Raw genomic sequence first — 14,476 nt, 5'->3', positions numbered from 1 at the left:
TCTGGGTATTTGTATTTCTAGGCCCTGTCAGACCCACAGAGCTCTTCTAACTTGGGCATATGTCCAGGCAGGTTCTAAATGTAGCTAACACTATCCTGTGCTACTTGGAGTTCTTACGTTCTGGGAATGGCCCATGGTTGGGACAAACTTCCTGGGCTCAGTAAAAGGTATTGAAAATATGCCAGTTTATGGTCTCAGTGCCTAAACTCAGCCTGGACAAGACCCCAGGCAGCTTTACTCCTGGGAGGGAATTATTTTGCAGCTCTTAGGAAAGAAATCCATTTTTTATGATACTCCTGAGAGCTAGTAGCTCCTTGAGAGGTGTGAATTCCTTGGTGAATGAATGGAAAATTTAATTAATTTTAGGGCTTTACAGAGATAAAAGCATTGGATATTGTCAGAAAATGTTAGATGTTTTCAATATTTATTTATAGCCCCCTCATCTAAGGAATTGGAGTTCTCTGCGTCATCATTTAGCATGTATAGTGAGTGCATGAATTAGAAGTTATTAAATAATACATATATTATAGGTATTTCAAGGTTGCTACTGTCAGTGTTGACAGATTTGGCAAAACAGATTCCCTAGCTTTTGATTTAAGTACCAACATTGTATCACATCTGTGAAAAATCTTTTGCTCTTCCTTGCTGGAAAAATACTGGAGGAAAGTCCTATTTCAGTTAATTTGCACTTCCACGGCTCTGATTGACTTCAGTACCAATCACTGGACCCCAGTAACAGAAATCATATATTTGATGTCTTAGGTGAGAAATGAACAGATATGAAGTAATTTCCTTTTATAATTTAATCACATAATTCAGCCTGCTTTAAATTGTTTGTTAACAAAGTATGACAATTTATGTATTAAAGATAAAAATTTATAATAAGAGACTGCCCACATACTGTACTTGAAGGGTAATTACCCTTCATCTACTCCATAACTCTCCAGCTTTGATGAAGGTGGCAGTGAGTTATTATGGTCTTTATATCATCAGACTTTAATAACTTCATCATGCCACTGGTGTCTTAAAGTTATGGATTGTATGCAAGGTATAATAACTCTCTTTCTTTTTGATAGAAACTACATTTCTCTTCCCAAGTGGTCAGTAATTCACAGTTAGGAATTTGAAAATGGTGACTTCGTATCTCTAGATTATATTTCTACTCACAACAGTGATGAAATGCCTTACTTATATTTACATAATTTAAAAAACTACTCACATATTAATGTGAGTAGAATCCTTACATGCTAATTTTTAAAAAATATAGTGGGATCCTTTGGTAACACCACTGAGTAGCAGATGGTACTATCTGTATTATGGGCCAACTGTGTTACATCTGGTTTTTATGATGGTATGAATGAAATATTGTGTTGAGAGAAGGTCATAATTTTATCTGAAACGTGTTGCTTTGTTCTTATTCCATTTGGCTGGAATTCTTTCCATTAAGTAACTATTAGTTTAACAGCAAAATTGTGGCGGCATTATTAAAATATGTATGTGTTATCTGGAAGTGGGAGATGTGTTAATAGCTGGAGGGGAACATATTACCTACAAGGACAGAATGGTTTGCTGGTTAAGTGCCCTAATGGTTGACACTCAAGGGCAAAGGCTAGAAGGTGTGGGGAAACAGGAAGAATATTTATGGGTGGCATTATCAAAGAGAGATTCATTTTGCTAGAGAAAAATTGGCTAACACCGGCATTATTGGGAGATTTACCTGTAAGTGATAGATATGAGAAATACTTTTATTTTTAACTGGGGTTTTTAAAGCACAATGAAAGGGAATAAAATAGTTGTTTTGCTGTTAAAAATTCAGTCTAGAGACAAAATTTGATGTTACTGATTTTTACAAAATCAAAAGGCATGTTTATTGAAAGTTGGAGTTTTTAAAAGCAAAACTTATCTAGCAATTCCACTTCTGAGTATATTCTCAAAAGATTTGAAAGTAGGACTTGAGTATTTGTGCACCAATGTTCATAGCAATGTTATTCACAATAGCCAAAAGGTGGAAATAAGCCAAATGTCCATTAATAGATGAATGGATAAACAAAGTGTGGAATAATAATATGCAATACTATTCAGTATTAAAAAGGAATAAAATTTTGACATATGCAACAACATGGATGAACCTTAAAGACAGTATGCTAAGTGATATAAGCCAGACACAAAAGGACAAACATTGTATGATTCCACTTATGTGTGGTACCTAGAGTGGTCAAAGTCATAGAGATAGAAAATAAAATGGTAGTTGCCAAGCGCTGGGTGGGTGAGGGGCAGAGAATGAGGAATGATTTCTCTTCTCAAGTGCAATAATTTCTCTTCTCAAGTGGGGAAGTCATGGGTATAGAGTTTCAGTTTAGGAAGAAGAAATAGTTCTGGAGATGGATGGTGGTGATGGTTGCATGACAATGTGAATGCACTTAATGCAACTGAACTGTACACCTAAAAATGGTTAAAAAGATAAATTTTATGTTATGTGTATTTTACTACAATAAAAAAGCAAAACTTACTAAAATGGTATTATAAAGTAATAAAATGCTTCCAGTTAGAGAACAAACTAACATGACAAATATAAGGGTTAGCTAATTATTCATATTCATAAATATTCAGTAGTCATCATTAGACTAAATTTGGGGAAAATACAGTTTCTTTATCTTGTGTATGATCTGGGGAATGATTTGCCCATACTTAAGAATATTTTCTTTCAGTACTTGACATAATTCTTGGAACATGGAAGATGCTCAATAAATATTTGTTGATATTTGTTTATTCAGGAAATTATAGTCATAGCTTCATGTGCAAAATAATCAGCTTAACTGTAACTAGTTAAGCCTACTTATAAGCTCAGTGAACAGGTGGAAAGAGTAACCTTTAAAACACAGGTAATCCAAATTGTAGTGTACGATATACTATATTATGGGAGCTAATATATCTTAGTTATTATAAAATACACCATGAATTTTTGTTGTTGATAGTTCTTGATATTACCTTGAGAAATGGGCAGTTATTTGCCTGAAAGACTGCCTCTAGGATTGATAGTGCTGTTACCTCCATTTTATAGATGTACAAAGATCACAGTGGGTCTCATGGCCATCTTGGTGCTTATTTTACTATGACAGTAGCTTCATCTAAGCCTCTGATTCTTATGAGGGTGATTTGACTATTATCCTGGGTATGGATCCAAGTGGTAGGGTGGAAGACCTATCTAAATAGTGTGGTATGAGGTTATGTAACGCTGCTTCATAGGGCTGCTTTTGCCAGGTGGAGAAAAGATGCCACTCTCTTCATTTCTGTGGGCAAAGAGTCTATCTTAGCCTCTTACAGGAACATTATTTTCATTATTCTGAGCAGTGTTATTCTAGTTATCAGAAACTGAGTATCGCCTATAAGAAGTTACACAGATTTATTTTTCTGAGTAATTATGGTTTTCCCCCATTGTTTCTTGAATTATATTTGTTCTTTATGGACTATTGGCAAATGCAAAAGAAAGCACAAAGGTGACAATATTTTAAAAATTACCCATTATTTTACCACGCAGAGATAGGCACTGATATCATTTGTTTGCGTGTCAGCAGTTCTACTGTTCTGTCCGTGCATGTGTGCACACACACGAACAGAGATACAAAACTGGGAGACATAAAGTTAGGGCTGTAATGATCATTCTGTTTTATAACCTGTCGTTTTTTTCACTGAGCATCAAATAGTGAACATTTCCTCATGTCACTAGATGTTCTTTTACAGCTGCTTTCTAAGCAGCTGTGTTGCGTTTTGTTCTATGCCTGTACCAATCCTCTATTATTGGGATTTTAGAATATTTTCTTTTTTGCTATTATAAATGGCACTCTGATGAAAATACTTTTAGATTAATCTTTTGCCTGTCTCTATTTATCTTCTTAGAATAAATCCCTAGAAGTAAAATTAAATAAAAGGGTATGAATATTTTAAAAGGTCTTTGATCCATATGTGCCAAATTGTCCTTCAGAAGGACTGTGTGGGTTTATACTTCTATAGTGGTCTATATGAGAACACCCATTGCCTGTCCTGGAATTAGTTTGTTGTTGTTGTTTTGTTTTTTTTTTACTGCTAATTTGGGAAGTAAAGAATTGTAGTCATTTATTTTAGTTTGTATTGGTGACGAGCATTTTTTATATGGCTGTTGAGCATATGTATTTCTACATGTCATGGTTAATCTGATGTGGTTCCTCTTTTCTGTTTGTAAGATTTATTTATGTATTAAAGATATTAACCCAGTTGTACGTTGTTTCTTTTGCAACTACTCTTTCTCCAGTGGATTTTTCTGTTTTAAAATTTGCTAAGTGTTAGCAAGGAAAAAAATAAAGTAAATTAAAAAGCAAAGAAACAAAAACCTTTTGGATAGATTACTTAACTTTATTTGGGCTTTGTTTCTGAATGCAAGATAGATATGGTGAATTCCCTTCCTTCAAACCCAGGTGAGAAAAACTTACGCTGTCAATTAGTTGTAACACATTCAGTCTTTTGATATGTTACCGGTAACTTCAGATGGCTTGTCTCCTGGGTTTTGTCTAGGACATGCTAGGAGTTTCTTGAAGGAAAGTGTAGCTATAGTGACCATTTCCATTTGGGTATGCTCTATTGTAATAAGTATTGCTGAAACACAACAGCAATTGGCATTTTTACTGGGCAATATGCAAACATGGAGAAAAGTTGTACCCATGCTAATAAAGAAGATAATAAATTATTAATAGAGTTGTGTTTCTTACAGCAGAGTATTTGAGCAACTCTCTGACCCTTTTTTTCCATGAATGGAGATTAGAGCCATTTATTGTTTGGGGGTTATAATTTATATTTAAACATGATATGTAGGGAACTTAGGAAATTCACTTCAGATATATGAAAGTTAACATTTACGTATGTGGGTTTGTGTATATGTCACAGGGCATGGAAGGTTACAGAAGTAATGCCAAAATCAGAATGTTGAGAAGAATATTAAAGATAAATGAAATCTTTATTGTCATGAATTGCTCTCCAATCCAATAGTGATAAAGGGCATGTGAAAGGACTAAGGTTACTTTCGAAACAAACATTTACCACGTTCCAGGAAATGAGTGTATTTGTGAAAAAACACTTGGCAATCATACAAGCCTTTTGCTTTCTCTGTTTACCAAGCAATTGACTGTTAAGTTCTCTTTGGTTGCCTTAGGGTCACTTGGTGTACACTCTCTTAAGCTTTCAAAAACATATATATGGTGACTCATTTGCCACTGAGTGCCATTATGAAATAGAGTTGGAATGGGGCAGGGTACTAACATAATTTGATGGCAAATGTAGTTTTTGTCATTTGAAATTTCTTCTAAATACATTAGAGGTGCTCCCTATTTAAAGGAACCCTACAAACCATAATTTGGTCAAGTGAAGAATTTGTAACACGTAATTACCATTGGTTTATTCTTCTTGCAAACCAGAATACAGCTTCTCGGTTTTTGAGACTTACGAAGGTCTCACACTGACTGACAATTTGATTATGAGCAGGAAGTGTGCGTTCTGTAGCCATCTTAGAAAAAAAAAAAAGTAACACAAAAGTCTCAGGTAGCTAATAAGTTAAGAGTGCTGCCAAGTGGAGTTTAGGGTGAATCAAGTAACATAGAAATAATTTTTTTTTCTCTCTAAAAAATCTCCCCTGTGGCATCATGGTCGGGTAGGAATCTTGGTCCTCACAGGAACAGAATACCTTCTTTTCTTGCTACAGTAAAATAATGTCATAGGCCTACTTTTTTCTTTCTTCCTTTAAAAATTATGCAAAATAACTTTTCTGAATTTTCGTAGAACACTTGATTCTTTGCTTTTAAAATACCTAGAAGAAACACAAAGATACATATTTAAATACCCATATAAATTGAGTTGTCTGAAGTGTCTAGGCTTTCCTGTTTTTAATGTTTAAGTTAAAAGCTTCTTGTAAATGGAAATTTTTAACATTTTGAAACTATTGGAAAATCTCTATTTAAAACAGTTGTTGGTTAAGTGCAGTGTTTTAAGTATATTATATAGGTATGTATTATATACCTTAGTATATTAAGTACTGTTAAGTAAGTACTGGTTTTATTTTGAGCTCAGATAGCAGTGATATAGTAACATCCTTTCTCATTTAAAAAACTAACTTAGTAAAAGATTTTTTAAAAGTTTTTTAAAATATTAAATGTGTTAATTATAGCAACACTTTGATCCTGGATTTATATACAAAATTAACTTATCAATTTTGTAAAGTGATTAGAATTAGAGCAGATTATTTTTACATGTAGAATTTAAAACTTTTAAATTCAGCAATATGTCTAACATATTGAATGTATTGTGTTATATTTACCTGAGAATTCTGGTTTAACAAATTAAGTGCACATTTCTTTCCTTTTTGAGCTTCCTAGTGTTTAAGTAGGAGTCATCTTTGCTCTTGCAAACCTGGTTACAATTCTGTTACCTCTTTATTTTGTTTATTAAGCGCCATAGTTTATTAAGCACAGATAAGATTAGAGAAAATAGTGAGAGAAAGCATTTATCTCTAGTCCGTCTTTTTATTTGACTCTGCTTGTACTTCCGCCTCCTTCATTTTCTTTCCCTTCGTTGTCCATCACATTCGGGACCTCACGTTCTATAAATTGTAAGTTTCCCTCATTGAATTGTAGCCACCTGCTATCTATATAACTCTGAGCAAGTTACTTAACCTCTTTGTGCCTTGTTTTCCTTATTTATAAGATGGCAATAGGATATTACCTAGATCATAATGTTGTTTTGAGGATTAAATGCATTAAGATGTGTCAAACACTTAGCTTAGTATTTGGTTGTACAAAGTGCCAAGTGACCAGTTATCTAATAGTCACTAATAGAACCTATTAATAGATTAATGTTACAGAGCCATACGCTTCATGCTTCATCACTAAGTTTCAAAATGTTAAACAAGATAGAGTGGTGAATTCTTTGTGTGCAATAGCACAGGGCTGGTGTTTTGCTTCTGCTGTGTGAATAGACTTGTAGAATGTCTTAAAGATACAAAAAGACTGTTGGGTCAGTCCCCAAGACTATTGAATGGCAAGAGAGAATGTCCTAAGAATCCCAGGAATCATATAGAGTCTGTTACTTGTATTGGAAAGGAGATAGCAGTAGCCATATATTGTTGAGCTGGTTGGTTTTTTTATGTATTCATTTCTCTCATAGTAGATATGGTGCTGTCTGTATCCAGTGTGAATGTTCTAAATTATATGATCATTATTAAATCTTATTTGGAACTTAATTTCTGGCATGGTGAGTATATTTCTTTTTGAGGCATCACATTTTTAAACATTTAGAATATAACCTTATCCATTTTACTTTGAGAATACTGTATGCAAAATAATTTTGAAGGACATTTTATTTCCTAGTATATATTTTCAGCAGGTGGCTAATGGCTTTTGACCTGCTGTAGCAGCATACAGAACTGAATGTCAGACAGAATATTTTTTAAAAGCTGCATTTTCATCTTGCATAATGAAACACAGTAATTCTTTTTGAGATTGCCTTGCATATTTTCCCAAGTAGTTATTGATAGAGATATGTCAATTTGGCAGAAGAGAAAAGAGAAAATTGTAATGTTACAGCATTTAGGTTTTAAGAATATTTAAATGTATTCACATTGGTAAATACAAGTACTATTTCGATAAGTAATATCAGATCTAGTATATTTACATGTTAAAAGCAATTGAAAGTACATGGTGCCATGTGTTTTCACCTTTCCCATATCTTTGGGCCATTGTTATGAAAAAATCACACATTTTAATCCACTCACTTTTCTTCTTAGTGCAGGCATACTCACTTTATTGTGCTTTGCTTTATTGTACTTTGCAGATACTGCTTTTTTTAAATAAATTGAAGGTTTGTGGCAACTCTGTGTCCAGCAAATCTATCAGTGCCATTTTTCCAACCCCGTTTGCTCACTTTGTGTCTCTGTGTCACATTTTGGTAATTCTTGCAATATTTCATTATTATTATATTTGTTATGATGATCTGTGATCAATGATCTTTGATTTGTAATTGTTTTGGGGCACCATGAACCGCACCTGTGTAAGATGGCAAACTTAGGGGCCGGCCTGGTGGTATAGTGGTTAAGTTTGCATGCTCTGCTTCAGCGGCCTGGGGTTCGCAGGTTGGATCCCCGGGCATGGACCTATGCACTGCTCATCAAGCCATGCTGTGGCGGCATCCCATATACAAAATAGAGGAAGGTGGGCACAGATGTTAGCTCAGGGCTAATCTTCCTCAGCAAAAAGAGGGAGATTGGCAACGGATGTTAGCTCAGGGCTGATCTTCCTCACCAAAAAAAAAAAGGTAAACTTAATCGATAAATGTTGTGTGTGTTCTGACTGCTCCACTGACTGGCCGTTCCCCCCTCTCTCTCCCACTCCTTGGACCTCTCTATTCCCTGAGACACAACAATATTGAAATTAGGCCAATTAATAACCCTGAAGTGGCCTCTAAGTGTTCAAGTGAAAGGAGGACACAACAATATTGAAATTAGGCCAGTTAATAACCCTGCAGTGGCCTCTAAGTGTTCACATGTCTTTCACTTTACATCAAAAGCTAGAAATGGATAAGCTTAGTGAGGAATGCATATCAAAAGCAGAGATAAGCCAAAAGCTGGGCCTCTTGTGCCAAACAGTTAGCCAAGTTGTGAATGCAAAGGAAAAGTTTTTGAGGGAAATGTAAAGTGCTACTCCAGTGAACACACGAAGGATAAGAAAGCAAAACAGCCTTATTGCTGATATGGAGAAAGTTTTAGTGGTCTGGTTAGAAGATCAAACCAGCCACAGCATTCCCTTAAGCCAAAGCTGAATCCAGAGCAAGACCGTAACTCTCTTCAATTCTATGAAGGCTAAAAGAGGTGAGGAAGCTGCAGAAGAAAAGTTTGAAGCCAGCAGAGGTTGGTTCAGGAGATATAAGGAAAGAAGCCATCTCCATAACTTAATAGCGCCAGGCGAAGCAGCAAGTGCTGATGTAGAAGCTGCAGCAAGTTATCCAGAAGATCCAGCTAAGATAATGCATGAAGATGGCTACACTAAACAACAGATTTTCCGTGTAGACGAAACAGCCTTATACTGAAAGAAGATGCCATCCATCTAGGACTTGCATAGCTAGAGAGGAGAAGGCAATGGCTGGCTTCAAAGCTTCAAAGGACAGGCTGACTCTCTTGTTGGGAGCTAAGGTAGCTGGAGACTTTAAGTTGAAGCCAATGCTTTTTGACCATTCTGAAAATCCTACAGCCCTTAAGAATTATGCTAAATCTGCTTTGCCTGTGCTCTATAAATGGAAGCCTGGATGACAGCACATCTGTTTACAAATGTGGTTCACTGAGTATTTTAAGCCCACTGTTGAGACCTACTGCTCAGAAAAAAAGATTCCTTTCAAAATATTACTTGCTCATTGACAATACTGCTGGTCAGCCAAGAGCTCTGATGGAGATGTACCAGATTAATGTTGTTTTCATGCCTGCTAACACAACATCGTTCTGCAGCCCAGGGATCAAGGAGTAATTTTGACTTTTGAGTTTTACTATTTAAGACATACATTTCATAAGGCTACTAGTGCCCTAAATAGTGATTCCTCTGATGGATCTGGGCAAAGTAAATTGAAAACCTTCTGGAAAGGGTTGACTATTCTGGAAGCCATTAAGAACATTTGTGATTCATGGGAAGAGGTCAACATGTCAACATTTACAGGAGTTTGGAGGTTGATTCCAACCCTCATGAATGACTTTGAGAGGTTCAAGACTTCAGTGGAGGGAGTAACTCCAGATGTGGTGGAAATAGCAAGAGAACTAGAATTAGAGTGGAGCCTGAAGACGTGACTGAATTGCTGCAGTCTCATGATGAAACTTTAACGGATGAGGAGTTGCTTCTTATGGATGAACAAAAAAAGTAGTTTCTTGAGATGGAATCTATTCCTGGTGATTAGATGCTGTGAAGATTGTTGAAATGACAACAAAGGATTTAGAATATTACATAAACTTAGTTGATAAAGCAGCGGCAGGGTTTGAGATGATTGACTCCAATTTTGAAAGAAGCCCTACTGTGGGTAAAATCCTATGAAACAGCATCGCATGCTACGTAGAAATTGGTCATGAAAGGAAGAGTCAATCTATATGGCAAACTTCATTGTTGTCTTATTTTAAGAAATTGGCACAGCCACCTCAGCCTTCTGCAGCCCCTACCCTGATTAGTCAGCAGCCATCAACATCGAAGCAAGATCCTCAACCAGCAAAAAGATTACAACTTGCTGAAGGCTCAAGTGATGGTTAGCATTTTTTAGCAATAAAGTATTTTTTAATTAATGTATGTACACTGCGTTAATTAGCATTATGTTAATGCTAATTATGTTAGCATTATATATTTTAGACATAATGCTACTGCACACCTAATAGACAACAGTATAGTGTAAACATAACTTTTATATGCACTGGGAAACCAAAAAATTCATGTGACTCGCTTTATTTCGGGAGTCTGGAACCAAATCCGCAGTATCTCCAAGGTGTGCCTATAATTTCTGTTTTCTCTTGAAATTTATACAGTGTATTCCATGGCCTATTTTCACACAATCTTTAAGAATTATACATAGTCAATAATAATTCTGAATTTTTGTGTGAAAATGGACCACGGCATACACTATATAAATGACAGAGATTACTCACGGCTCCAAGATTAGCAATTTTAGATTATTGTCAATGTTAGTTTCAAATTAAGTATTGGCTCAAGTTTTTGTACAACTGTAGTCTTTGCAGTCATGTGCCACATTTATGCATTGAATAACACTCCGATTTAAACTTAGTTAAATTTTTGAGATGAAGATGTGTGTGCAACTTGACCGATGTCCAGATTACCTTGTGGAGTGGATGAGTTTGAGAAATGGCAATGTGAAGAGTTATATTTCCTGGACTGAACATATTAGAGTGGCATTTTGCCACTGAACTGTATGATGAGGGAGGAATATTGTTTGTATGCTTTGCATTTAAGGCTTAATTTCTGAGGCTGGGTTCTAATTTCGTTTATTCCCTTAGGTAATTACTGGTTTTCAAGATTCGAAAGAAGTATATTATTGGATTTTTTTTTAGTGGTTAAACTTGTATCGGAGATGTTCTTTCTTTAAATTTAGGTACTAAAAATGCTGACACATCAAAGTAGCTTGTGATTCTCATTTGTGCTTAGAGCGTTAATCATCTTTCAATACTGCTTTGAAGTTAGCTTTTTTCTTCTTTTTTTTCCCTTAGCCCAGCATGGGTTCATGAATAAAACTAACCACTCGGATAGATATAGTGTACTATTGCTCTTGCCTATGGCTCTTGCTAATAAAAATTCAAATTCTGGCTGGTTTGCTGGAATCAAATCAATGTAGTATATGGCATACTTGTTCCTGCGGTGAAACCCTGTCACAGGAGATCGGCGGGAAGGAAAGCATGTGGGCAGAGGGAAAGGACAAGGTAATTCAGGGTTAAATAGGTTTTAGCTTTTCTGCCTGTGTTGTGGTTAGTCTGTAACCTGTATGAGAGTTTTTACTTCTTACTGCCCTAGAATCCTTAAAATTAAAATTCCTCTTCCTTAGGACTAAATTCCTAAAACTTCGTATTCTTTCGTCAAAGTGTGTGATATCTGCTGTTGTGTGGTGAGGTAACAATAACAACAATAGCAGTAACTTAATTTGATCAAGTGTACTTGTGTGTACTTTTAAATGCAGCTAGATGAGAAGTTATGAGCTGAAGAATCCTGTAGATGATGAAGAATAGGTAGGTGATTGTTAAAATAACTCGCAGTTCTGACGGTTACTAACATTAAGTCAGCTTCATTTACAAGATTACCTGATCACCAGATCAAATAGGATTTGGCATTTTAACAAATAGGATGTTTTCCACTAACATCAGCACGGAAGAGATTTGTGCCTGGATGCTTCCTTCAGAATGCGACATGTGAATTTAGAAACCAGAGAACGTGCCAGAACTAGAGTGATGATTGTACAAGACATTTCCTACTGGAGCCAGATGTACTAGGCTCGGCCGGAAAGACCCTTAAAGTGCGGTTAGGGGAATACAAATACGGAACTTCTTTAGCAAATTTACGTGTCTATGTATCGAGGTGGGTAGGAGCATGGTCTCAAGAGTTAGAAACACCCAGATTTGGTTCTCAGTTTTAATTATTTGAAGGCTGGTCACTTTGGGCAAATAAATTATTCTCTCTGAACCACAGATTTCTTAACTACAAAATAGGGATAGTAATGGTATCTAATTTATAGTATTATTATGAGAAGTAAGTACCAAAAATTTAAAAAATTAAATGAAACTTATAATGAACAAAAACTACCAATTTCAGAGCCTTGAAAATTTGTTATCATTTATGTATTTTGCAGATAATGGCACACATTGTAACAGAGGCTCATACTTGGCCTCAGAATCCTGCTCAACACAGAATGCCAGGAATTCCTACTATTTTGTAGAAGTTAGCACTCAATGTGAAACATATTCCTTCTCCCTGAGCTAATCCAGCCCTACCAGACTTCTGTTGTCTTTCTGTTTTACTGACAGTCTCCCTAATGCAAATATCAATTCAGTTACTTGGAAAAGTGGGAGTGGAGAGGTTGCTTATCCATAATCATTATGTTCAGGCACCGTGCTGGGTGCTTTACAGAGATCTGTGTGAGGTAGCTGACTCCCAAATTTATATTTCCACCTCTGTCCTCTACCCCAAGCTCCATTCATTTATTACTTGGCTCCTTCACTTCATCGTCTAATAGGTGTCTAAACTTATTGCTCACTATCCTCCAGCCACAATGGGCCTCTTTATTTTCCTTGAACATTCTAAGCTCATTTCTATCTTGGGACCTTTGTTCTTGCTGATCTCAATGCCTGGAGGGCTCTGTCCTTTTATTTTATGCATCTTGCTCCTTTTCCTTATTCAAATGTAATTTCTTCTGCGACTGAGGTTTCTTTCTGACGACTGTGTCTAAGCCCTCCTCCATCCAGTCAGTCTCTTCTCTTATTGTCCTGTGATATGTTTCTTCACAGCCCTTCTCCATATATATAAAATTATGTTATTTATTTGTTTACTGTTTTATCTTCCAACCCAGAGTGTAAGCTCCCCGAGAGCGGTGGCCTTGTACAGCTTGTTCAGCACTGTGTTCCGGATATCTGAAACGGTGCCTGGCTCCTAGAAGTGCTCCCAGCACCCTTCAGAGGTGTGAGTATTCTTCCCTTGATGTTATAGATGACCAAGTGAGGCCCAGGGAAGTTAAGTATCTTGCATAAGATCACAGAGATTGGAGGTGGCAGAGCTCGGATTTAGACCCAATGCTGTGCTCTAAAAGACTGCGACAATGCCTCCCTTCCCACAGTTGAAGGCCAGGGACATTAATGGGAGGGAGGGGGCTGTGTTGAGTTCTTGGAACTTCCTTTGAGTCCCTGGCCGGCAGTTATTGTTTCCACAGCATTGTTAGACAGGAGCTGGTCCTGATCACTTTGTACTTTAATATCCCTGGCTTCTCTTCTCTTCCCTTTTCCTTTTCAACTCAGTGCCCAAGACACGCATGATTAATATTTTACAAGAATGCATTCAATCCCTTACTGCTTGGAAAAAACAATGAACCATCAGATTTTAAAGAAGCTCCCAAAGGGCTAGAATCCATGGTTTTGAACCCAGATGGAATTTTCCACCTGGCTTGGGTCCTTCCTTTTTATATACATGCTGTTTTCTGAGCGTTTATTGCTTGACAATGGTTACAGCTATAGCTTTCTTTTTGTGAGTTTGTGTTAATAATACAGATAATGCTTTGGTTGTACTTGGCCCCTACTGACTAGAATAGTTCCACCTCTGTGCCTTTCCGCCCCATCCCCCACCCTCCATGCAAAATGTGATGCTGAAGCTGGGCTGTTTATATTGTTTTCTCCAGATATACTGTAGAATAAAACAGGCAGTCTTGTAATATGCATCATTAAAATGTATAAATGTGGTTCAGCTTTTTGGGAAAAGAGGAAAAAAAAAAAAAAAGAAAACCAGGGCAGGTTGATTAAAATGGGATAATCCAGTGAGTGCATAATAAGTCACACCCAGCAGATTGTAGAGGGAGAGGTTACTGACGCTTTTTACTCGAGGACATTTGGTGTGTGGTGCCGCATTTAACCTTTTAGGAGCTATTGACAACATTTGAGAACTGCTAGTAAACCTGCCTTAGTCAGTTAAACAGAAGGAATCTTAGTATTGGGAAGTGACCAATTGATTAATTTAAATCCAAACACACACAGTCCTGCCTGGATGCCCTTTGTGAGACCCTCGCACAAAAGGATTTCATTCAGAAGCATTGTAACCCACATCCTGCTGTCAGACCCTTTCAGCTCTCTTGGTCTTAGGCTGCAGGCATCATCTTTAACCCCTCTTATGCTTCCTTTTATTTCACGAAAACAATATCTACGCTTAGATTCGTACAAATGCTCTAAGTT

General features: G+C 36.5%; 1 protein-coding gene across 14 annotated transcripts in view; it reads left to right on the top strand.

The window, feature by feature from the left end:
• PAM (peptidylglycine alpha-amidating monooxygenase) overlaps positions 1-14,476 on the top strand; it is a 289,799-nt gene that overhangs the window by 30,639 nt on the left and 244,684 nt on the right. For 12 of the 14 annotated variants that reach the window (XM_087429984.1, XM_087429983.1, XM_087429978.1 and 9 more), the window contains exon 2: positions 13,111-13,220. The exons of the other annotated variants lie outside the window; for them this stretch is intronic. The gene's annotated coding sequence lies outside the window, so the exon portion shown is untranslated. The remainder of the gene's footprint in view (positions 1-13,110; positions 13,221-14,476) is intronic. 14 annotated transcript variants of the gene reach the window in all.

Source organism: Ceratotherium simum, chromosome 4 (assembly GCF_057802395.1).
Source record: "Ceratotherium simum simum isolate JZ-2026a chromosome 4, ASM5780239v1, whole genome shotgun sequence".
NCBI classification, from domain to species: domain Eukaryota; kingdom Metazoa; phylum Chordata; class Mammalia; order Perissodactyla; family Rhinocerotidae; genus Ceratotherium; species Ceratotherium simum.
The sequence above is the reverse complement of the archived record's forward strand: the minus strand, read 5'-3'. Positions and strand labels throughout refer to the sequence as shown.